This window comes from Gorilla gorilla, chromosome 7 (genome assembly GCF_029281585.2).
Source record: "Gorilla gorilla gorilla isolate KB3781 chromosome 7, NHGRI_mGorGor1-v2.1_pri, whole genome shotgun sequence".
NCBI lineage: Eukaryota > Metazoa > Chordata > Mammalia > Primates > Hominidae > Gorilla > Gorilla gorilla.
Genome location: NC_073231.2, coordinates 9,199,457 through 9,222,165, shown reverse-complemented (window position 1 = coordinate 9,222,165; position 22,709 = coordinate 9,199,457). Strand labels below are relative to the sequence as shown.

At 37.7% G+C, this 22,709-nt stretch overlaps 1 protein-coding gene across 2 annotated transcripts in view; it reads left to right on the top strand.

Moving 5' to 3' along the window:
- Positions 1-22,709, top strand: part of CSMD1 (CUB and Sushi multiple domains 1) — a 2,071,408-nt gene that overhangs the window by 147,821 nt on the left and 1,900,878 nt on the right. The gene's annotated exons all lie outside the window — the stretch shown is intronic.

The window sequence follows — 22,709 nt, the reverse complement described above, 5'->3', positions numbered from 1 at the left end:
AAGTATATTTGCTTGGTTGTATGCATTCATTGCATATGCTATCTTATTTCTTGTCCCTTCTGTCTGCTATAAACAAATAGATGAATGAATGAATTACTAGGTAATTGGGAGACTGAAGTTAGGTGGTTTTATTAAAAGGAAGTTTCCATATTCAGAGTGACTCATGACAGAGCTTCCTTCTTGGAACCTGATGAAGGGAAAGAAGAATGGTTTTAGTTACGACACACAGCTTTTGAAGAAGTCGTGGAGTTTGAGGTGGGAAACTGACTCAGAGGAGTAAAATACCAAGTCAAAAATACAAAGCAGACAGGCAAGAAACCAATTCCAAAAAGTTATACTGGCAAAACCACAAGTCTGAATGTTAAGGAGGCAAAATAGGTAGAAGTAATTGTTTAAAAAAATTATGAATTGCTGAATTTGTCAAATTTGTCTTTCATAAAAGAAGTTTATGTAACTTTTAGAGCTTAAGTTCTGGGCAGTAGAACAAAAGATTGCTACTGAGATAGAGCAAGAGAAACAAGAAGTGTCACATTCACATGGAAGCACTTGGTTTGGGAGCCAGTGTCTGTCGGTTCCGACCAAACTCTGGGTGGGAGGTCTGCTTCCTTGTTAGTCTTCATTTGAGCCGATGGCATGAAATAAGGGAGGCTTGGGCAAGTCTCCTCTGCAAATAAAGATGTCTTATAAATGCTTCTCATCCCACCTCCACGTCTGCAATAGAGCTACTGTTTTGCAATAGCATGTTTCCATCTGCCAAAGCACAAACTGATTGTTTATGAATATATCCTCAACATGCACCCCCACCCAGGTGTAAGCAGGTAAAAGCGGAGTAAATGCTTTGCCCCATCAAGGGAAAGTTATGAGACAGAATCACATTTGTTTGAAGTATCTTCATCAGGAGAGTTTCTTGTTTCCCTTCCCTCTGGTTTGAGCTATGCTTAATTACCATAGAACAAATATCAGGTTGCTATCTTCTATTTATTTTTCTATCTTCAATAATTGATTGCATAGTCTTTGAGGTAAAGCTACCCTGTTAATTTTATTTCCATGAACACTTACGTTAGCACAGTGACTGACATCTCCTGACACTTTGACGCTACTTGCTCAGTCAATAAGTGAATAAAACCCAGAACGAACCCCTAAGGAGATCTCAAAGGATTGAAGAGCGGTGAGAACACTGCACACAAGCAAACTTCCACAAGTAGCAGAAAGCTATATTTCCCCCTTGCTTTTAAAAAAAGTTTTACTGTTTTTCTTTATTCTCACTTATTTTTATTACCAGCAAATCCACTATATCCCTTCCTGGTCACCCTTTCACACTGCCTTGCCTGCAGTTAGCTTCTGGGCCCATAGAACAGAGACAGTGGAGATGCTGCCCGCTGCTGGCTTCACAGGCAGTGCCTCAGGGAGCATGGCTAGATTGTGTCTATATCTGTCTTTTAGTTTATTTTTATTTTTTTTTAATTTTGGGGTACACATTAGGTGTATATATTTATGGGGTACATGAAATGTTTTGATACAGGCATGCTATATCAAATAAGTGCATCATGGGGAACAATATATCCATCCCAGCCAGCATTTATCCTTTGAGTTACAATCTAATTATACTCTTTGTTATTTTTAAATGTACGGTTATTACTGACTATAGTCACCCTATTGTGATATCAAATAGCAGGTTTTATTTATTCTAACTTTTTTTTGTACCTGTTAACCATCCCTACCTCCCCAGCAACTCCCTACTATCCTTCTGAGGCTGTGGTAACCATCCTTGTATTCTCTATGTTCATGAGGTTAATGGTTTTGATTTTTAGATTCCACAGATAAGAACCAAAGCTGCAAAAAGCTATACTTTCGTGCTTGCGTTTCTGTGCCTGGCTTATTTTAGTTAACACAATGATCTCCAGTTCCATCCATGTTGTTGCAAATGATAGAATCTCATTCTTTTTATGGTTGAATAGTACTCCATGGTGTCTTTGTACCACATTTTCTTTATCATCTGTTGATGGACACTTAGGTTGCTTCCAAGTCTCTGCTATTGTAAACAGTGCAGCAGCAAACCTAGAAGTGCAGATTATCTCTTGATGCATAGATTTCATTTTTTGGGGGGTATATGCCCAAGTAGATGATATGATAGCTCCATTTTTAGTTTTTTGAGGAACCTCCAAACTGTTGCCCAAAGTGGCTGTACTAATTTACATTCTTCCCAATAGTATGTAAAGGTTTCCTTTTCTCCTCATCCTCACCAGCGTGTGTTAGTGTCTTTTCAATTTAGACATAACATTATTTGGATCTATTAGAAATGAGATTACTTATTGAAGCCCTCATTAATTACCACTTCTTTCTGTCCCAGAGCCCTGTCTTCTGGGTGGTGTCTTAACAACAAAAAAAGGCCATCCATTCTACAGAGTTTCCTTTCAGCAGCCATGGAGGTTTCCCCATTAGAACTCTACACAGCAGCAACCATAGCCTCAGACAGAGTGAGAGGTGGCTCTCAGCTTTGGGCTTATTTCTTTAGAGACAGTGTCTACTTTTTTTTTTTTTTTTCCTTGGCTGAAACTAACACCGGGCCCGACTACATCAGTCTCTCCACACAGGAGTCAAGACTCCTGTGGAGATATATACTTTGATATCTGGGGGTTTAGACCTTGTGACTTCTTTGCTCCATGATAGAAAGGTGGAAGTGAAGAGATGAACAAAAAACTGTAGAATTTCAAAGCATCATTAAGTACTGACTGCCTTTTAAGAGTAAGAACAAAAGCAGAGTATACAGCTTGTACTGCATACTAATCAAAACTTATTCATAAAGTTCAAGTTCAAACCTCGTTGTGTCTAAATATTTTCATTATTTATTACAATTAGCATATGCATGATTCATGTTACCTGTCTGCCGTATTCAAGAGCACCAGTCCTATGGAAAAGCACTTAAGGAGAATTTGGACAAATCTCTTCCCTCTGGCTGGTGATAACAATGCCAGCTGAGGCGGCCGTGTCAGTCAGCAAGATGCGGCATGGCTCCACATAGAAGTGTTCATAAGACATGGAAATGGTGCACTACTAAAGTGTATTAATTAACATCTTAGAGGCAGAAGGTAGTGAAAATTAGTCTTCACGTTATAATTTGAAAAATGAGTCATGGTAGTTAATTAACCTATCTAATACCTCAAGGTAAATGAATGCCTGAATCAATTCACAATTAACAATTTAAATAACCCCAGTTTTAAAGTAGCCTTATAAAACCTATATTTAAAATTGGAAAGCTGAAGCTCTGACAGTTGATCTTTTCTTGCATTACTTGTGTATGTCCAATATTCTAAACTGTGAACTCATTTGAAGGCAGGAAACATCTCTATTTATTTTTCACATCCTAGTTAGAATCTGGTAGGATATTTTACATTTAGAAGGTACCTAATTAATTCTCAAAATATAAATTAGATTTCCCTCCTTTGTACTTATAATCTGTACTTACATTTCCAAAAAGAGAAAAAGAGGCAGCATTTAAATCAACCAACACTTAGTGTCCATAGTAGTTGGCTTGATGTACAAGTAATTCCATGTCTGGATACTTGATGAGACATAACACTGTTGAGAATTACTCATTTTTGCAGCTGCAGTACCTAGCATGGTGTCTACCACCTGAGAGAGATTGGATAAATCCTGAACTAAAATATACTGACCGCAATCATTGTGGCAAATAAAAGAAAAATGTTACATGCAAACTCACCGATGTCTTTCATTTCATCACCTGAGCAATTCAGGTTATGTATATGCAAAATGTAGATAAAGTTTGTGTTAGGATAATTCCAAAATCTCTGTGTGCTAACTTAACCACCCTCAGATTGCTCACTGTCCACTGGCATCTCAAATTCAACATAAAAATCCACTGTCTCTCCCTTTAGTTCCAAAATAACTAGTTTTACCTCTTGTCTCTTAATTTTTGCTAATGGTGAAATCATATGCTCAACTTCCCAAATTACTAACCTCAGAATCTTTCTGGAATATTACCTCTTTACATTGACCCTCATGGTCAACCTGCCTCCACTCTTTTCAAAGCTAATCTCCAACGATGTTTCTATTGTAACCTCTCCTTAGTATCCCCACTACCACTTTTGCAATTCAATCATTTATCTCCTCTCTGACGCTAATAAATACATACCTATTGATTGTCCTTGGCTTCATTTCCAACCTTCTCGGGTCCATCTTGCTCACGGGGTCTAGAATTGCCTCCTTAATAATAAATGATTCCCAGGTTTCTAATATCTATAGGGCAGTGAACAAATGCTTTTGTTTGTTATGTGAGAAATGTCATCATTTGTATTTGTTCCCCCAATACTGTGGGGTTTTTTTTCTTTGTTTCTTACTTTTTTTTTTTTTTTTTTTAATGAGAGGGAGTCTGGCTCTGTGGCCCAGGCTGGAGTGCAGTGGCGCGATCTCAGCTCACTGCAAGCTCCGCATCCCAGGTTCACGCCATTCTCCTGCCTCAGCCTCCCGAGTAGCTGGGACTACAGGCGCCCGCCACAACGCCTGGCTAATTTTTTTGTGTGTTTTTAGTAGAGACGGGGTTTCACCGTGTTAGCCAGGATGGTCTCGATCTGCTGACCTCGTGATCCGCCCGCCTCGGCCTCCCAAAGTGCTGGGATTACAGGAGTGAGCCACCGCGCCTGGCCTTTTTTTTCCTTTTAATACTTCTTTTTCACTACCTAGCTACTTCCTCTGCCATTCTTTATCCTGGACCACGTTGTTCTCATTCTTTTTGAACTCGTATTACTTCGTTCTTCCCTTCTGTTGCTTGTTTTCAGAAAGCTCACCCTTATCTTCATGTGTTTATCCCTTACAACTCAGCTCGAACTTCACTGCCTGCGTAAAAGTTGCCGTGAATACATGGGCGTGTGTTCTTACCATACCAGATGATGCGTTCTTCCCATAAGGTGAATCTTACCTGTTTTTCTGTTCGCAATATGCAACATGTAGCACATAAATGATTTTCGGTAGATAATTGATGTCCTACCTTCTAAACATTTTTTTCTTCCCTCTCCTTACCACATTCAAATATATATTGTCTTCTAAAATTACAGATTTAAACCTGACATAACACATCCTTGTTTTATCTGTATGAATTAGGTGTTTAAAAACTTCGACATTGTTTTATTTCAATTATGTAACAAACAAAAGGAATTCATCTGAACATCTCTAGGAGTCCAATAGTAAAATTACATTGCTAATGGTGGCACCTACTGGACACGTACGATATTGCATCCCGGATCTATTTTTATAAAAATGTGGTCCTCTGACAGACTCGTCAAGGTGCTAAGATAGTGAAGACTATAGTCAGGGGCCACTATGGAATGAAGGAGGTGGGTGGTGAACACCAATCCAAGTGACGTGTACGGTTTGTTATTTACAAACTTCACTAGAGTACAGAGCTAGCCAACGTAGCCAACTTGCAATTGATTGGAAGTCTCCATTTTAGTCAGCTGATCTATCCTTCCATGGGATCATATCCTAAGATAACCAATAGAAGTCAATGTAAATCAGGAGTTTCTTTAAATAGGTGTGAAGAGTCACCCTCCTTCCACTAGATATTGATCCAGCACTTGCTGTGCAGGCAACACTCTACGTAGTGTTGTCTACTCTGTTGCAGAGATACAGTATCAGCAGAGAAAGTCCTTGCTTTCAAAAATCGTGTGCTCCATTTGGAATATCACAGTTTATTATAATGACTTACCTACTTAACAGCAACAGTTAGTGGGTGATAGGGTTTGGCTCTGTGTCCCCACCCAAATTTCATGTTGAATTGTAATCCCCAATGCTGAGGGAGGGTCCTAGTGAGAAGTGATTGGATCACGGGGGCAGATTTTCCTCTTGCTGTTCTCATGACAGTGAGTTGTCTTGAGAGCTCCTTGTCTGAAAGTGTGTAGCACTTCCTCCTTCACCATTGTCTTCTGCTGCCACATGAAGACGTGCTTGCTTCCCATTCGCCCTTCTGCCATGGTTATAAGTTTCCTGAAGCCTCCCAGCCATGCTCCTGTACAGCCTGTGGAATTGTGAGTCAATTAATCCCCTTTTCTTTATAATTTACCCAGTCTCACATAGTTTTTTTATAGCAGTGTGAGAATGGACTAATACAGTGGATATCAGTTTTACTCTCAGAATGACGAATACATGAAAACTCAAATACAGATTTAAATCCAAGTTAGAATTGGAAAGTGGCATATACTTTCCACCTAAGATGTTCTCATGTAAGCTATTGAAGTGATGAAGGTCAGCCCATTTATTTTAAATCAGACATGGTGCTCAGGGCAGGCCAGGAATTTCCTTGATGAAATCAGACAAGAGCTTTTAGAATCGGGTACTAAACTTAGAGTGCTTGAGCTAGTTCTGAGCTTTCTGATACCTAGCAGTTCTCACATGCCCTCACACACATGCACCTGCTTTTATCGCAGGGTTTGAGATGACTGACCCTGAGGATGAATGTCTCGGCTCGCTGGGTCTACTTTTTAATGGTTCTAAGAGTTGATCCAATCAGTAATCTCTCTCCACTTTAATTTCTTAACAATTAAATGGAAATCTTTGTTGCATTTACCTGAGAGTTTTCTTTATGAGAAATATGAGAATATATATTTAAAGCATTTAGCAGATATATTTGACACTTACTATAATCTCTAAGTGTCAGCTAGTAATAATTTTAACTACAAGCAGACAATTAATCATTTCTGTAAAACCTTGCACACCTCATGCCTCCATGTTTTAGCTCACACAGTTCCTTCTGCCTAGAGAAGTCCCCTTACTTATTTACATGAACAATTTGTAGTTTTTTCCCTGGCCACAGCTCCTCTTCTCCAAAGTCTTCCTGATGCTCTTAGTAGATGTCAATGTCCACTGTATCTTTCAGTCATGTGTCATGCTCATTGCCACTGTAGCATACCACTTAGGCATTGCATCTCCATAAGAATCTGTCCATCTGCTCATGTGCCCTAAGGACTGAACATCTCAGGAAGAACTAGAATCACAAACTTCCATTACTGGCTAATGTTCTCATCCAAATCCCAGCCCCTCAGCTCCCAAACCCTCCCACACTCAGGGTGTTTCATGCATGTTTGCTGATGTACGTGAGTGTAATTAAAATACCAGGAAAACAGAGATACGTGCCAGTTCAGTGAGCAGGACACAAAAGGTTCCTGAAGAGAAGGGTAGATGGAAGCTTTGGTTGGTTCTGGTTTGATTGTAAGGTAACATCTGGCATTGCTTGGAGGAAGCTCCTTTTGAAAGTGACTATGTGTGCATTGGGAATTTGGAGTTCCCCTCACTTTTTCTCCCAGACAAACATTTTAAATCTCAAAGGTCCCAGCTTTCAGGGGAGTGTGTCTGCTTGTGTCAGCTGCTTCCTCTTCATCCTCATCCTTGCACTTTCTGGATGTGGCACACACTGTGCTTTGTCTGTGAGTGTCTGGGGAGGGGGTGGGAGATGCTGGTCCCTGAAGGGGACCTGCTGCAGTCATCTCCCTAAAGTTGTAGAGATTGGACTAGAACCCCAAGGCCAGGTACAGGCATGTGTTTCTGACTGTCTAGTAAATATTTATTGACCATTTCACTGAAGTATGAACAACAGTCAGAGTATCATCATTCCATCACCTTTCCAAAGTGAAAGAAAGAATATCACCAGGTGGCTGTGGAGTCAACAAACCTTGGCATGACATTTTGTAAGAGTTCCTTAAACCCTTGGAGACGCATTATCTTCTGACATTAAAAAAAAATATGTACCATGCAATGAGCAGCATCTTGACAAAACTCTAAGATGATAGTGTAAAATGCTTGGCACATAGAAAGTACTCCATACTGCATATGGATATTTGTAGATATTCAATAAATGACGGCAGTTTTGTCCTTTGTCATTGTTTTATTCATAAGAATAAGGATGCTAATTATAAGGTATTGCAGTAATTGCTGAAGCACTAGAAAGAAGATGTGAACCAAAGTAAAGACTTCCAGTGGAGCACTAATTTCCCAGTCAAACATACAATCTGCTCTTGTAATTCTCCCTCTCTTTTTGTCAGGTGTGGAAAATGAAAGGACATCTGCCAATAGTTGTATTTTTCAGATTCTAGATTCTTTGTCCATTGAATAACGGATGATTTAATGAAGTTTTCACAGTTTCTTTTTTCCTAAGGCATAGGTAAAATGCAAAAAACATCCCTCCCACTTTGACTTCGCATGGTTGGAGTTGAAGTAAAGGGTAGATGATCCTGTTATTCACCAAGTGCTTTGTGCAGCCCTTAAAATGAAGGGCCTCTAAATGCCTCGGTGATTAGCTACCTTTTCCTTCAGGCAGCAGATAATTTCTGGGTAACATAAGGGAGTTCACTGAAAGTTCATTAGACTCTATTCTAGAGGAATCATCTTGATTTTCTTTTCTCCCATAATTTCTTCACTTGGCTGATTTCTCTTTCTTTCCCTGCTCATTCCACACTAACCTCACAGTTGGTTGCGCTTGACTCTGGAATGACCTATGCTTATATTTCTTAAAGTCCAATGGTTCCAGTTAAGCCAAGATACAATGACACAAGGTTGCAATACAGTGTTGCCACTGGCATTAGTTGGCATGCATTAAGTGGATTTTTCTGTGACCTCTCAGCAATATAAAACTAACACGATCAAGTCATAGTTTGTTCTATGTGTCTATGTATTTGTTATCTATCTAATTTGTAATGGCTTATGATGTCTCCTCTTGACACAGAAACTGCAATCTCCTGGTAATCCATTGTCAGGCAGTAGCTTCTTGATTCTTCTGTGATGAGAATCTAGCAAAAAGACAGATCGTAAGTCATTATCTGAAACCATAAATGTTCCTCCAAACATACAAGTTTAGTTATTGTCAATTATTTTACAGATAAGTGTTATTTTTTCACAGCCATAAATTATCTCTAATGTGTCAAATCTTGGTAGATGCTGGTAGTGAGAAATGTAGGAAAAAGAAAGGAAATAGCGACCTCATGGTTCCTTTCTTTACCAAGCTTGAATTTATTTGGGTGCTGTGGCATAGGGTTGAGGTGAGGCTGCAAATTAGAAGCACTTTGTCTGTTTCACAATCCCATTGCTGTAAACAAGACTCTTCTTGTATTGTCAGATTTCTCAGAACTGATTCAGGGCCTTTGCAGAACTGAGTTTCCCAGAACTGAGCCCTTCAGTACCTGAGTATCCCTGGGCTAGGCAGGACATGCACAGGTGTAAGTCCTTGTGATCAGTGCCTTAGAGAAGGACAGGCAGTTCATCACGAGAGCATGGAAAGACAAGCTGTCCGATATGTTTGTAAGCAAAATTTTTCTGTGTGTTTTCTTTCTACATCAGAAGGCCGCTAAACGGCAATGGTGGCATTACCTATAAGGACTCATTCAAAGTAAACTTTGTAGCACTCTGACCAGCCCCTTGTCCCCAAGGTAAAGCCATCACTGACTGCTTCTTGCTGTTCTTTAGAGCATTAACTGGGTGGGAGTGAAACAGCTGCATACATGTGAGTTTCTTTTTTTTTTTTTTTTTTTTTTGAGACAGGGTCTCACTCTGCCATCCAAGCTGGAGTGCAGAGGTGCAAACATGTCACTGAAGCCCCCACATCCTGGATTTAAGTGATCACCCCTCCTCAGCCTCCTGAGTAGTTGGGACCACAGGCATGACCACTGTGCCCAGCTAAATGGGTAAATTTTCTGTAAAGATGAGGTTACCATGTTGCCCAGACTGCTCTTGAACTCCTGGGCTCAAGAGATCCTCCTGCCTCAGCCTCGTAAAGTGCTGGGATTACAGGCATTAGCCACTGCACCTGGCCTTAAATGTTAATTTCTACTGCTGAGTTGAGATGTTCACCAGTAAAAGGTATGACTAAGTCATCTATGTATCTCTACCTTGTTAGATTTAGCAGAGTGTTGCCCATTATAGACACGTCATGTAGGTTAAATGAAAACATAGATTAATATAATGGTTTGATGGGATAAAGCTTATGACTAAGTATTGTCAAACTCTAACTGAAAAACAAATATTAGAATGATTGTTAATGTTTTAAAATTCTCATCTAAACACCTTGAGCAATCTTTATTAGAAGATTGAAAGGAGAAATTACATTGGCTTTGGAATTGCAACAGGCAGGATTAGCCACCTCTTTGTTAAACGCAAAATCTTAGTGGAGAAAGGTAACCTATTAAGTTATTAATTTTCAATATCATAATGTATCTCTAATAATAATAATTAGTGCAGTTTTGATAAATCATCATGTGTCAGGTTAGTATTACAGGAATTACTAGCTCTGTGGTTTGGGGATGGTTAATCAACATTTATGAACACATTAAGTACTGGGATTTGGATGTGGAACGCATATCATGATTATTCTGATGAAGGTTCTCTGGGCAGTATCGACCTACAATCTGCAATTCTTCACAACAGTACTTCTGGGCTCATCTCATTTTAAGGGTAAAGAAACTGAGGCATGAGGAGCATAGGTCATGTACCCCCAAATGGTAAAAGTAGTAGCGTTAGGATTTTAAGTCATGCCAGGTTGACTTTTATACACCTGGGCTCTGGTCAGCGTATATTGCCAACCCCATGCCGAGTAACGTTCTCAGTTTTAAAGGGATTCCAGATGAGAGGTTTTGATGAAAAGGTGGTAGGCACAACAGTCTGGAGTTGGCGAAAGAGCACAGGAAGGCACAGGATGGCTCAGGCAATAAAGGACCAATAGGTGTTTTGGGATCTTACCCCAAGACACTCAGAAAACAGCAGAAGCTCCCTGAATTTGGCTGAGAGAAGATTATGTGTCAACTCCCCTGCTTTGCGTGGTTATGTCATCAAATAACTACAGCAAAGTCATTGTGTTCTACCATATTCAGGTCAACAATTGGGCTTATGCTACCTTATTTTCTTGTGGCTATAAGAAAAGTGAGCACATATGTTGACATAATTTTCATTGAAGTTAACAAAAGTACTAAGTGCATGGAACATATCTTTTCATATAATATTGGCTTAGCATGTAGAAAATTAAGTGACAATAGTGCTGCTTTGAAAACACTTAAATGAGCTCTGTATTCGTGGATGGAAGTGAATTTCCTCATGGGATAAGTTGTAGTGATGGAAAATCAACTTTGTATACCTTTGTCAAAAAAGACTGAAGAATATTTGACTCATACAAAAAAAAATCCCACTACACTTCTTTTGATTGTAGCTGGCTTAAATGTATAACATGCATTTTGCAATATAAAGCTTATTATGTGATGGTTAAAATTCTAAGTTTTAGTCAGGATACTTTTGAAACTCATGAATGAATATTGGATTTGACATTTTTCATTGTATTTCCAGCAGTTGCTTGAGGACGAGAAAGATTAAAATAGTAAAGGGCAAGTAAACTAAGAATTTAAACAGGCTGTACCTGTAGATGACAGTAAAAATTTTCCAGGGGTTTAAGCAGGAGCTGATTTTCAATCTTTAATGAAATCCTTTGGGGGAAAATAACAGTGGAATAAAACACATTCTTTTTAGATCTACAGATAATTAAAACCTACTCAATGGATGTTTTTCACTAAATCAGAGTAAGCATTTCGAGAAGCTGGGAATTCCTAAAGACTTACCTATTCAATCTTTCTGAGACACAAGCTCCTCAAAGAAAATGCAGGCTGTATTTTCATTGATAAATAAAGCCTTGTTTGAAAAAGTGTTGCCAAGAAACTTGGTGGAAAATTTTAGAATATTTTGAAAAATATTCACTTCATCTTAAGTGCACTTTATTTTGACTTGCTGAAGAGGTTTCTGTAAAGAAAAGAGTTTCTGTCGAGCTTTTCTCTTCATCCAGACAGCTTTGAAGTCGAGGAAGGTACCTTGAGCAGCCGCTGGGCTTTGTGTGTCTTAGTGTGCTCTTCTAGCCTTAGGGTTAAGATAAAATGAAAACCATTCTGGTCTTTCTGCTTCAAACATGAGTAATGAAGTAAATATTAGTCCTTAAATTTATTTGGATTACAAAAATACCTGTGAAAAATAATAAAAGCAGATACATGCTAAGGTTTTCAGTTATATTGCATGGCAACGACAAGTTTGCTAGTATACCTGTTTTCTTTGTTTTAATTATTCTAGCTGATTGATGCTGCTTCACACCTGAGGACAAGGGCATTGCCAGAACATGGATTTAATTTTTTTCCCTGTTCTTAGTCTATTAGCAATGCGTGGATACAAACATAAATGTGGTCCATGGAAGATAGCCAAGCAATTTGATTTCTTACTGCCGTATTCAACATGTAGCGAGCACAAACTGATACTCAAGGGTGAGTACTAAGCTGGCACTGGATAAGTGCTCAGATTTTGAGGCAAGTTAAATAAACACTGTAAATCTAGTTTTTGTTATCTGTCAGCTGGCACTAATAACATAAAGGTCATAGAGTCGTAAGATTTGGCAAAGGTACATTAAGCCTGTACTTCCATAGAGCAGAGTCAGCTCTTATGTTTAAAACAGAACTGTCTCTCCAGTTGGGTTATGGGGAATGAGGGTCACGAAAGGCAGAGCGAAGGGAAAGGAGCTTACAATGAGTGAGAAGGAAAGCTACACATGAGAGTGAGGTGCAAGTGCCTGCAGCAATTTCTCCCAAGTTATCTCCTTTTTGCTCTGCCATCAGTTGTTTAAGGTGGACATCCCAACTACGCTAACTTGGTCACTACACATTATAGACATGTAACAAAATTTTCATGTACCCCATGAATTTGTATAAATAAATAAAAACAACATAAAGCAAAATCAAAGAAACTAAAAATATCCCTGCTTCTGTGACTAGCTTATTTCAGTTAGCGCATTGCCCTCCAGGCTCATCCATGCTGTTGCATATGCAGGATTGCGTCTTTTAAAAAGTGGAAAAAGCTGTAATTACATATGTATTATATATATATATATATATATATATATATACACACACACACGTATATACACATACATATACGTATGTGTGTATAAGTTACATTTTCTTTATATGTTCATCTGTCAATGGATATTTAGGTTGCTTTCATGTCTTGACAAGTGTGAATAAGGCAACAATGAACACTGGGGTACTCATATCTCTACAAGATCCTGATTTGAATTCTGTTGGATATATACCGAGAACTGACATTTCTGAATCATGTGGTAATTCAATTTTTAATTTTTTGAGGAAATTCCATATTGTTTTCCGTAATGGCTGTGATGTTTCATGTTCAATGGATAGTGCAAAAGTGTTCTAATTTCTCCACATCCTCCCCAACACTTGTTCTTTTTTTAAAAAAAAATTGGTCATCCTTAAAGATGTAAGGTGATAGCTCCCTGTTTTTTGATCTGCATTTTCTTTGTTCGCAGTGATGTTCAGCACCTTTTCATGTGCTTATTGGACAATTGTATCTCTTCACAGAGATGTCTATTCAAGTCTTTTGCCCATTTCTTAATTGGATTGTGGGATTTCTTTTTTTTTTTTTTTGCATTTGATGTGTAGAAGCTTCATGTATATCTCTATATCTCAGATATTAACCCCTTACCACATACATGGTTTGCAAATCTTTTCTCCCATTCTGTAGGTTGCCTTTTCACTGGATTGATTGTTTTCTTTGCTGTGCAGATGCTTTTTAGTTTGAGGGAGTCTCACATGTCTCTTTTTCCTTTGTTTTCTGTGCTTTTTGATCCCACTTGTATGAAGTATCTAAGACAGCCACACACGTATAAGCAGAGAGTGGAATTGTGGTTACCAGGAGCCTGGGGAAGGAAAAATAGGGAGGTCTTTCAAGAGGTATAAAGTTTCAATCATGCAAACTGAGTAAGTTCTAGAAAACTGCTGGTCTACACTGTGCCTAGAGTCACCATCACTGCATTATATGCTGAATAACTGGTGAAGAGAATAAATCTCAAGGTCAGTGTCCTTACCACACACAAGAAAAGGTCTGTGCAGGATAAAACACTGACAGCTAATAGTTGTTTATATCCTTGAGTGGGGTGATTTTGTCATGGGTGTATGCATATTTCAAATGCCTCCAAGTATGTATATTAAACATGCAGTGTTTTGCATATTGATTACATCTCTTCAAAAATGTCACATAAGTCACATTTATCCCACTTTTTCAGGTAGAAAATGTTGAAATCTAAAATTACCTTGATTTGTGTTGTTCATCAACTTATAAATGTATGCAAAATTTAAAATGGGAGAGAATAAACTGCAGAGAAGCTTGACTTCAAAAAGGATAAAGACCTAAGTGTCATAAACATGGCAGTGCATTCAGCTTCGCTCACTTTCGAAGAGATTCTTCGATTGCTTATACTGTGATTCCCGAGAAATGTCTTGGCTTTACGTTAGCATTTGTGTAGCAGTAACAGCCCATTACCCTGTGGCCACGTTCTATTACAATGACATTTCACTTGGAGATACAGATTGTTTCTTAAATATAGGCTATATACCTGGTCATTTCCTCCGAGTACATTAAAATACTAATTATTACTCTTGTTAGCTTTTGTCTTTGAGTGACAAGTTCCAGCAGTGTTATTCCAAGTAATTCCATGATGTCAGCAGTTATTTCAGCGGATAGAAATGTGTACGCAACAATTGTCACTTTCGTTATGAGATTCCTTCTATTGGGTGTGTTTGCACACACATACACAGACCTCATCAACTAATTCCTTTGAAATTCAAAGACTGTCTTGTTTGAGACTGTTTCCGTGGTGTAATTATTAATAGAACTTTCTTGTATTCCCAAAATATTTTAATTGGGACTACTCTATTTAAAAACCATTCTATTTCTTTAAACAAGAAAAATATTCTTCTTTTATTATACAGTTTTTCTACCTGGAACCACATGTTAGCTTAGAGGTCTCAGGGACTTAATCATTTTTCACATTAAATTAAAACTCTGCATTTCATTCAGACTTTCATCCACTATCTACCTCGCAACCAAATAACACAAAGTATTATTTCAGTTGATATGTACCCAAGAAAAACTTGTGTATTTCATGTATATTCTTGTTGAGATCTCTAGCCCTCTTTCTTGGCTAATCTATAACATTAGATGTTATAGGTAGAGAATGAATTAAACTACTTTGTCCAGAAATATATATAGGCATCAATTGTTTTTCCCCATTTCCTTACATGTATGTGTGAGAGGGAGAGTGTGTGTGTGTGTGTGTGTGTGTGTGTATATGTATGGATGTTTATTTGTGTATGTGCAAGTATGTGAGCATGTGTGGGTGCATGGATGTTTATGTGTGTGCATGTATGTGTGTGTCCATGCTTTTATATGTGTGTGTCGATGCTTGTGTGTAAGTTCATGCATGGGTGTGTATGTGTGCACTTAGATTTGTGCTATATTCTCTGGTTAGAATGCTCTTTCCTCTTTCTTCTTTTGGTAAGAGTATTTCTCAAAGTTCAATATTAAGCCTTCCTTTTATTCTCTCAAGCCTCATTTATCTTCAGCCTCTGCAAGCTTTCTGTTTCTCCCCTACTCACCACTCCATGAGACACGTGTGCACACACTGCCACCACCACCACGCTGGCTAAGTTTTTCAACTCATTTCCCTTCTGTAGTATCTATATTGCGTTATATTAATTCTCATCATAGAGAATTATTTGTTTATATGTCAGTGTTGTGATTATTGCTATTCTTTCTAAAGGCTATGTGTAGTAGGAGATCGATGTATGTTTGAGTGGGCAAATGCGCATCTTTGCTGTGTGTACTGGGCTCATATACTACGAGGGCTAGGACTAACTGAGCCTTCACTATAGATCAGGTACATTGCGAGTGAGTTTATATGCATTATTCTATGGAATCCTCGGTTGCCCTAAGTGTACCCCATTTTACCAGTGAGTGAGGAAACTAAGGTTATGTAGCTGAAAAGTAAGAAAACTTAATGAACTACTTTGATTTTTTTTTTCAAAGTCATACTTGTAGAGTGTAATTGTAAATGTAATACATTTTAAAAACTAAGTCATCACAGAACTAAAATCTGGAAAAAATAATTATTTAGTTCCAAGAGTTTCAACATTGGAAAACACAAGCATAAGAATTAGGCAATTAAAGAGTTTAGACATTTGGATTAAACCTAATAAGAACCCAGGCTTAAACAGATCTGACAGGAACCAGCAGTTGTTATGATAGCTGCATAAAGCATCCGGTAGCTTCAGTTTGACACCAGTATATTCATGCTTTATCAAGACATCACTTAAAATAAATTTAGTGGGCAGAGTGGCAAAAATGCATTTCACAGACACAGTGATGGAATGAGAACTGGGAATTGTGAAATACAATTAATTACTGGATTTCCCAAATGGTTGCTAGATGGGATCATCAGAGGCAAAGTCTGAATAAATTATCAAAACAAAATATTAGTCACAGAAGGTACACAGTGCACTTCTCAAATTAACATACGATATTATGAAAAAGACAATCTGATGGAGAAAATTACAGACGGGACAAAATACATATGGTTTCCTCAAACCAAGGAATATTTCCTAAAAAGGTTTGATTGCCAAACCCAGAGGTTAAAAACAGTATTATATATAAAAATAGTGAATCATTCTTATGAAAGCTTACATATAGGAGAGATAACATTGTATATGTCTAATTATATTTTAAATAAATACTGTGAACAAAGTATCTCAAGTATCTTGTTTTCTATGAATTGCTAAAAATGTAATCTTAACCTATTTTTCCTGCGCACAGTTTAAGTAACAGGTGGGAAAACTGCCTAATTATCTTGTGGCCCAGGTAAATGAGAAACATCTCCATCCGGTTACAACCCATGTAAACGGACAGTTTACATTTTTTTGAATCCTCTTAAAGGCATATAGATTATCTTCTTAAAAAAATCATCAAACTAGGGAAGTTGAGGTCAAATAAAGCAATGAACACATTTTTCTCCTCTCTAAACATAAACCTAGATTTCAATAACTTGCAGTGGGCAAGGCTTCAGTGGTATCTGGTGTCATAAGACAGCAAGACCCGTAATCGGATCCTCTAGTTAGCAAGTGGTACGGTGAAAATAAGTCGCAAACCCCCACAAATCACACACAATTTTATTTTACTTTCCTGGAATGCACAGTCACAGAAGTAAATTCAGAGGCTTATAACATTTAAATTCCAAAAAGGGAAGATAGGAAGTATGTGAATGTTCTGGTAATTTTTTACTGAACCCGAATAGAAAGGAAGAGAATAGAAAAGGGAAGGAGAGAATGTAATAATTCCCATAGTAGTGATGACATCAGAAGTCATTGCATTACAGAGGAACTTTATTTTACATAGTATTCTCTGAGAAGCTTTATTCAATTAGATTATTTAAAAATACCTGAAGCAGGCCAGCAAATGTGATTACACACATTTTATAGCTGAAGACACCCACGCCGCTGGGCCACAGCAGAAGCGTATGGAGGCAGTGGGAACAGGCTCAGCTTTTCTGATCTGAGTTTGTTGGCTTTTATTTAGTTACACGTACCCAACTGCTACAGAATTGTAACATCAATATAGAGTGTTAGGAAAGGTAACATCACTTATAACACAAGAACATCCATTTTCCTTGGAATTCAACCAAAATGAATAGGGCTCTTTCTTCAAAGGAATCAGAGTCATCATTTCCTTTCAAAATTCCCATTAGGTGAAGTAAACTTCCCTATTTTTCTGAATATGAGGTGCTGCATGAGACTCTGTGGAAAGAGCCCTGATTACTAGGGAATTTCAATGATACTTTAAGTTGTCTTTGTGTTGTACTCTGAGATATTTCATAATTCATGAAGAATGTGCATGAAATATGAGAAAAGTGCATTCCCTGTACTGTCTTACTGCATAGTATGAGATTTTTACCTTGATTTTCTATCAAAACACTGAAGAAGAAAAATCTAGGTTTGCTTTATGGGGAGAAATGCACCTCTTTGGAGCTATTTAACTATTTGGATAAAGTTTCTCTGACTAACGGATTCTGAAATGGATTGGATTATACTGGCACATGTTCCCAGCCTATTCATATTTGCCTCAATTTGAACTGGAGTCTGCATAATAATCCTTTATATTTGTAAGAATGTTTTTGCTTCCATGACGTGACCTGAATGTCACAGTGACCTGATTACAGAGAAGAGAGGATCTGTGACTCAGAGAAGTTTCTGCGTCTTGCCTGATATAACCGAGATCTTAAGTATCAATCTGGTATCTTTTTACACTTAAGGAAGATCTCTTTCCACTCCACATGGTTCTTCTTGGTGTGGAGGAATCTAAGGCGTGCAATCTGAGACGTTCTAATGACTATGTGCAGATTGAGTCTCTTACCATTTTTGAGTACTACGAAAATAAAGCTTCAGGAAAGATGGAAGCAACATGAAGATATACACATCTGCAAGTTAAGAGAAAAGTCTCAAATCACCTACATATAAAAGTAGTAACAATAATTATTCTTGCATTAGTATTTAGCTTGCAACAAGTATTATAGTTACTGTCTTCATCTTATTGTCTTGTCTCATATTAAAAAGGTGGGAAAAACAGGAATAAATGTCTTTATGCATGAACACAAAGTTAGATCCTTATTAGTCCATGAGCTTTGCAGCCTTGTTAAGGAAATGATACAGCCATTTGAATGATTGCAAAGCACAGGCTTGAATCATTCTGAATTTTTCAAGTCAAAATTACTTCATTGATTTCAGAAAGCTATCCCGTTTGTTTTCATGCATTTCTTTGCTCACTTTTTTTCTTCACTTGGATCATTGCCTTATTATTCTTCTGTCATTCTGAGAGGAGGTTGGCCATTTCCTTATGGCTCTTTGGTAGGCTTTTTGTTACCATTGGCAGGAAAACCAGTGCAGAAATGGCTACTATTTAATCTTGCTCACGTGTATATTTTAATTGCGAAGCAAGCTCTATTAAAATACTTAAAAATCATAGAAGTGCATATGAGTCGTTCTTATCTTTTTATAATGCTTCTGAATACTCAGGCTTCTATGGCGCACTAACTGTGCCCAGCCCTGTGTTCCTGGCAGTCTGTAGTGTTTATTTTTTGTGAAGTCAGGTCACCGCTGAAATTCAATAATGCATATCATTCTCTGTCCAGGCCAAGAGAGGATGCTGCCTAAATGCAGCTTGTTGAGTAGCTCTCCCTTCAGAGAGAGGTGGTGCAAGAATTCTAGCCTCTGTCCCAGCTCAGATTTGCCTTAGGTGGCTTTCTTGGACCAGAGGTACAAGGCAGGTGGATAGACTGTTGTGGTTCAGGAAGAGAAGCATGGAGTTGGAGACCTACATGTTGATGAATAGAACAATTACATTGGTTTACCAATTACAATAAAACCAATTAGTTGATTGATGAGTAGATATTTCAAAAATTACTCATGATAACATAAATGGTTCTCCCAAGCCCCAAAGTCCACAGGGCAGATAGTTCTTCCCTTAGAGAAGGGTTCCCTACACTCGTTTGCTCTTCTGGTTGGAGGAATGGAATCTCCACACCCAAAGAGCCCCACCCTTAGCATTGACTCCTGTTTCATGGAAAAGCAGCCAGGTCTCTCTCTACATGAGCTTTTTCCATTCACTGGTTTTATCTGTAAGAACTCTACAGAAACACTGGGACAGAATTTACAAAAGATTGAGACGGGGCGACAACAGATGATATTTGTTGATGGAGTATTTGATATTCTAATCTCAAAAGGAGAAAATTTGAAAATGCTTAACAAGATACACACATTTTACTTATGAGACAGACATCAAAATTTGAGATTCTTACACAAAGGAAAATAAAATCAGAATTAATATAGGGTCCTATATAGCTATGTGTATTATGTTGGATGTCAATTTGGCAATAATATTTCTATAAGTCAGTTGGGAAATTTTATTTGCTCTTTGAAGCTTGCAGAATAATGACATAAAATGAAACAAATGTGAGAGGTCTATTTCCATGTCAAGTAAATGGACACATATTCCCTATTTGAACATGAGCTATGTTGTCCAATACAATTGATAAATCATATGAACAAGTTTTTAATGATGGGGTTTTGTTCTTGTTAATTGTAAAATGCCAAATAAATACTAGTTAATATTGTAATAATTGTTATTATTATTCTGTCAAAAAAATTGAATGTGTGCTCCTTGAGAGTGGAAGGACACCAGTAGAGCAGAAGGACGCATGAGCTACCTGCTGCTGTTGCTTTTCGATAGAATACTAGCAAGTGACATGCAAGTGCTGTTGTTGCTCAGCTGCGGTTCCAGGTATTCTGTGTCTTCCAAGCCGTTTATTCCTCACCAGCCATGAAACATAGCTAATATTTTTTTCATTTTGGAAATGAAGAAATCAAGTCACAGTTTTAATGTAAATTACAGGTATTGGAATCAGAAACCCATTTCCAAACCTTGTTCTCACCACTTAAACTGAACTTTCTTTAGTAAACGGTGTAACTTTTCTTATCTGTAAAGTGGGAAAAATGATAATGCATAATTCCATGGTGAGTCTCTAATGAAATGAAAATACTTTTGTTTTCCAGAGTATCAAGCGATGTGTAGCTATTATAATCAGACTATGAGTTATGCTTGCATTTGCACTTTGTCTGCTACGTGATGATTGTTTTCTCATCTAAATGTTTATTAATTTATTCATACGTTTGCCCTTTCTCTAAAGATATTATTTCCTTTTACTGGCACTTTCCCTCAAGGGTGTGACAAGTGGCCTGACACATGATTTATCAGGGAAATATATATGCACATGTGTGTGTGTCTCTGGATTCATGCCTATATAATATTATTCTTAATACGTATGTATTTAATGTATGCTAAACTAAATCAAAATTGTTGCTGAGGTTGAATGTAAGTTTGGATTTACTGAGCTCTCTTGTAATCAGAATGTTAAGAAAAGAAAACGATGTTATATTGTTCAAGGGGAACTTTCCATGACACTTATTGAAGGAACATTAAACTATGTGGCAGGCAACGCTCAAATTTATACTTCTGTAATCTAGCTTTGGTCAATTTCATCAAGCTTTTCTAGACTACATCGGGGTGTCCTACGAGAAAATCATTAGAAAGAATGATTTTTCTATTGCTATACATTTTAAAACATTTGCTCAGGAGAACTCATGGTGATAGGATATATTGAGAATATATAAATCTCATTTGTCACATAAATTATGCAATTTTACGAGTAGGCTTCCAGACTTTTAGTTCTGTATTACATGCGTTCAGTTCAATGCATCCTCCTGAATTGGTTACCTTGCAATTCATGTATAAAAAGTGCTGGTCACTGTGATGCTGACTGAACATTATTATAATGATGCATAATACCTCAATGTGAAATTTAACTTTTTAACTGTACCTAATGCTAGGGTAGACAGATTAAAATATAATGTTTGAGCAGACAATATTTGTTGCTGATTGTTCTAATGTTCTTTGCTGAAACTCTATCATATCATTAACTATTTTCAATTTTCACCAAATGATCCTGTAGTTATAAGCTCCCTGCACTTATATATCACTCATGATGGTGTATTTCTAATCATATTGAGAGTACCTATTCAGCGTGATAGCTGCATTATATTAATTCGACTACAAACAAAATTATGCAATTTAAAGTATTGATTGTGTTAGCATTATCTTTTAATACATCTGCCCTGTAATCCCATTGATTTTATGCATGTGATTAAATTGTTTGCTTTGATTCAGAAATTGTATTTTGATTGTGTGAGCAAACTCAAAATGTGGGAAGTTATAATTTTACTTTGAAAAAGGAAACCATGCAGTAGTGTCTTGGCCTTTGGCCTGTGGCTGGAATAAGAACTGGATCATTGGACGTGCCCTTCGGGCCTCCTCCCTAGAGAAGGTGCGTGTTGCTCCTACTTCTATGAAAGCACTTTCTGTGCTGTGCCAGAGAATTGAGGTAGGTTCCCAAGCAGGTCTCATTTTTTTTTATTTGTTATAGATGTTTTATCTTAGCATATTAAAATTGTGAGCTTGAAGAAAATAATAACCACCTTAATGTATAGCTTGATTGGGCAGCCCTGGCACATATTAGTGGGAAAATCTTCATGTTTTTTCACTAACTGCAAATCTAGGTTAAAATCATATACATATAGGAGCACAGTAATATGTATACATGGGTATAGTGTGTATACATATGTGTGTATTTATGTATATATTATGATATGTATTTATATATAGATATATGCAGGCATGTATATACACATAATAAAGTTGTATATATATGGTCTAGTTCTTCATATATGTCTATAAATCTTATCACACATTTCCCTGCCGGGAGCCTCTGGGCCCTCTGCTCTTATCTGTGTTTGGTGCAGTTTTCTTTACTGTTAAATGGTAGCTGTCCTTCAATGCAATTCACTTTCTGGCAGTAGATGGGAGTGATTGTTATGCTCCAAACTTCAGAGGGCATGTGACTGTTTCTGAGACCCTCATATAACTTGCTTCCTGTATACCATCAATTGCCAAGTCTCTCAGTTCTGGCTCTGTGGCATCTCTCCCATCTTTTCCTGCTCCTTCATCCCCATCCTCAGTCCTAGTTGAGTCCTGCAACAGCCTCCTTGTTGATTGATTTTTGCATCTGTAAATCACTTCTTTGTAGAAGTTTAAGTCCTGCTTTCTGATGAGCTTTCACTAGTGGGAATTGTAGAGCCATAGGGTCGGGGACACATGTTCACATGGTTCGCCTAGTTCCTGGACTGTGCTTGACACTCAGAAGGCTCTTGATTAAAATCTGTGTTGAATGAAAA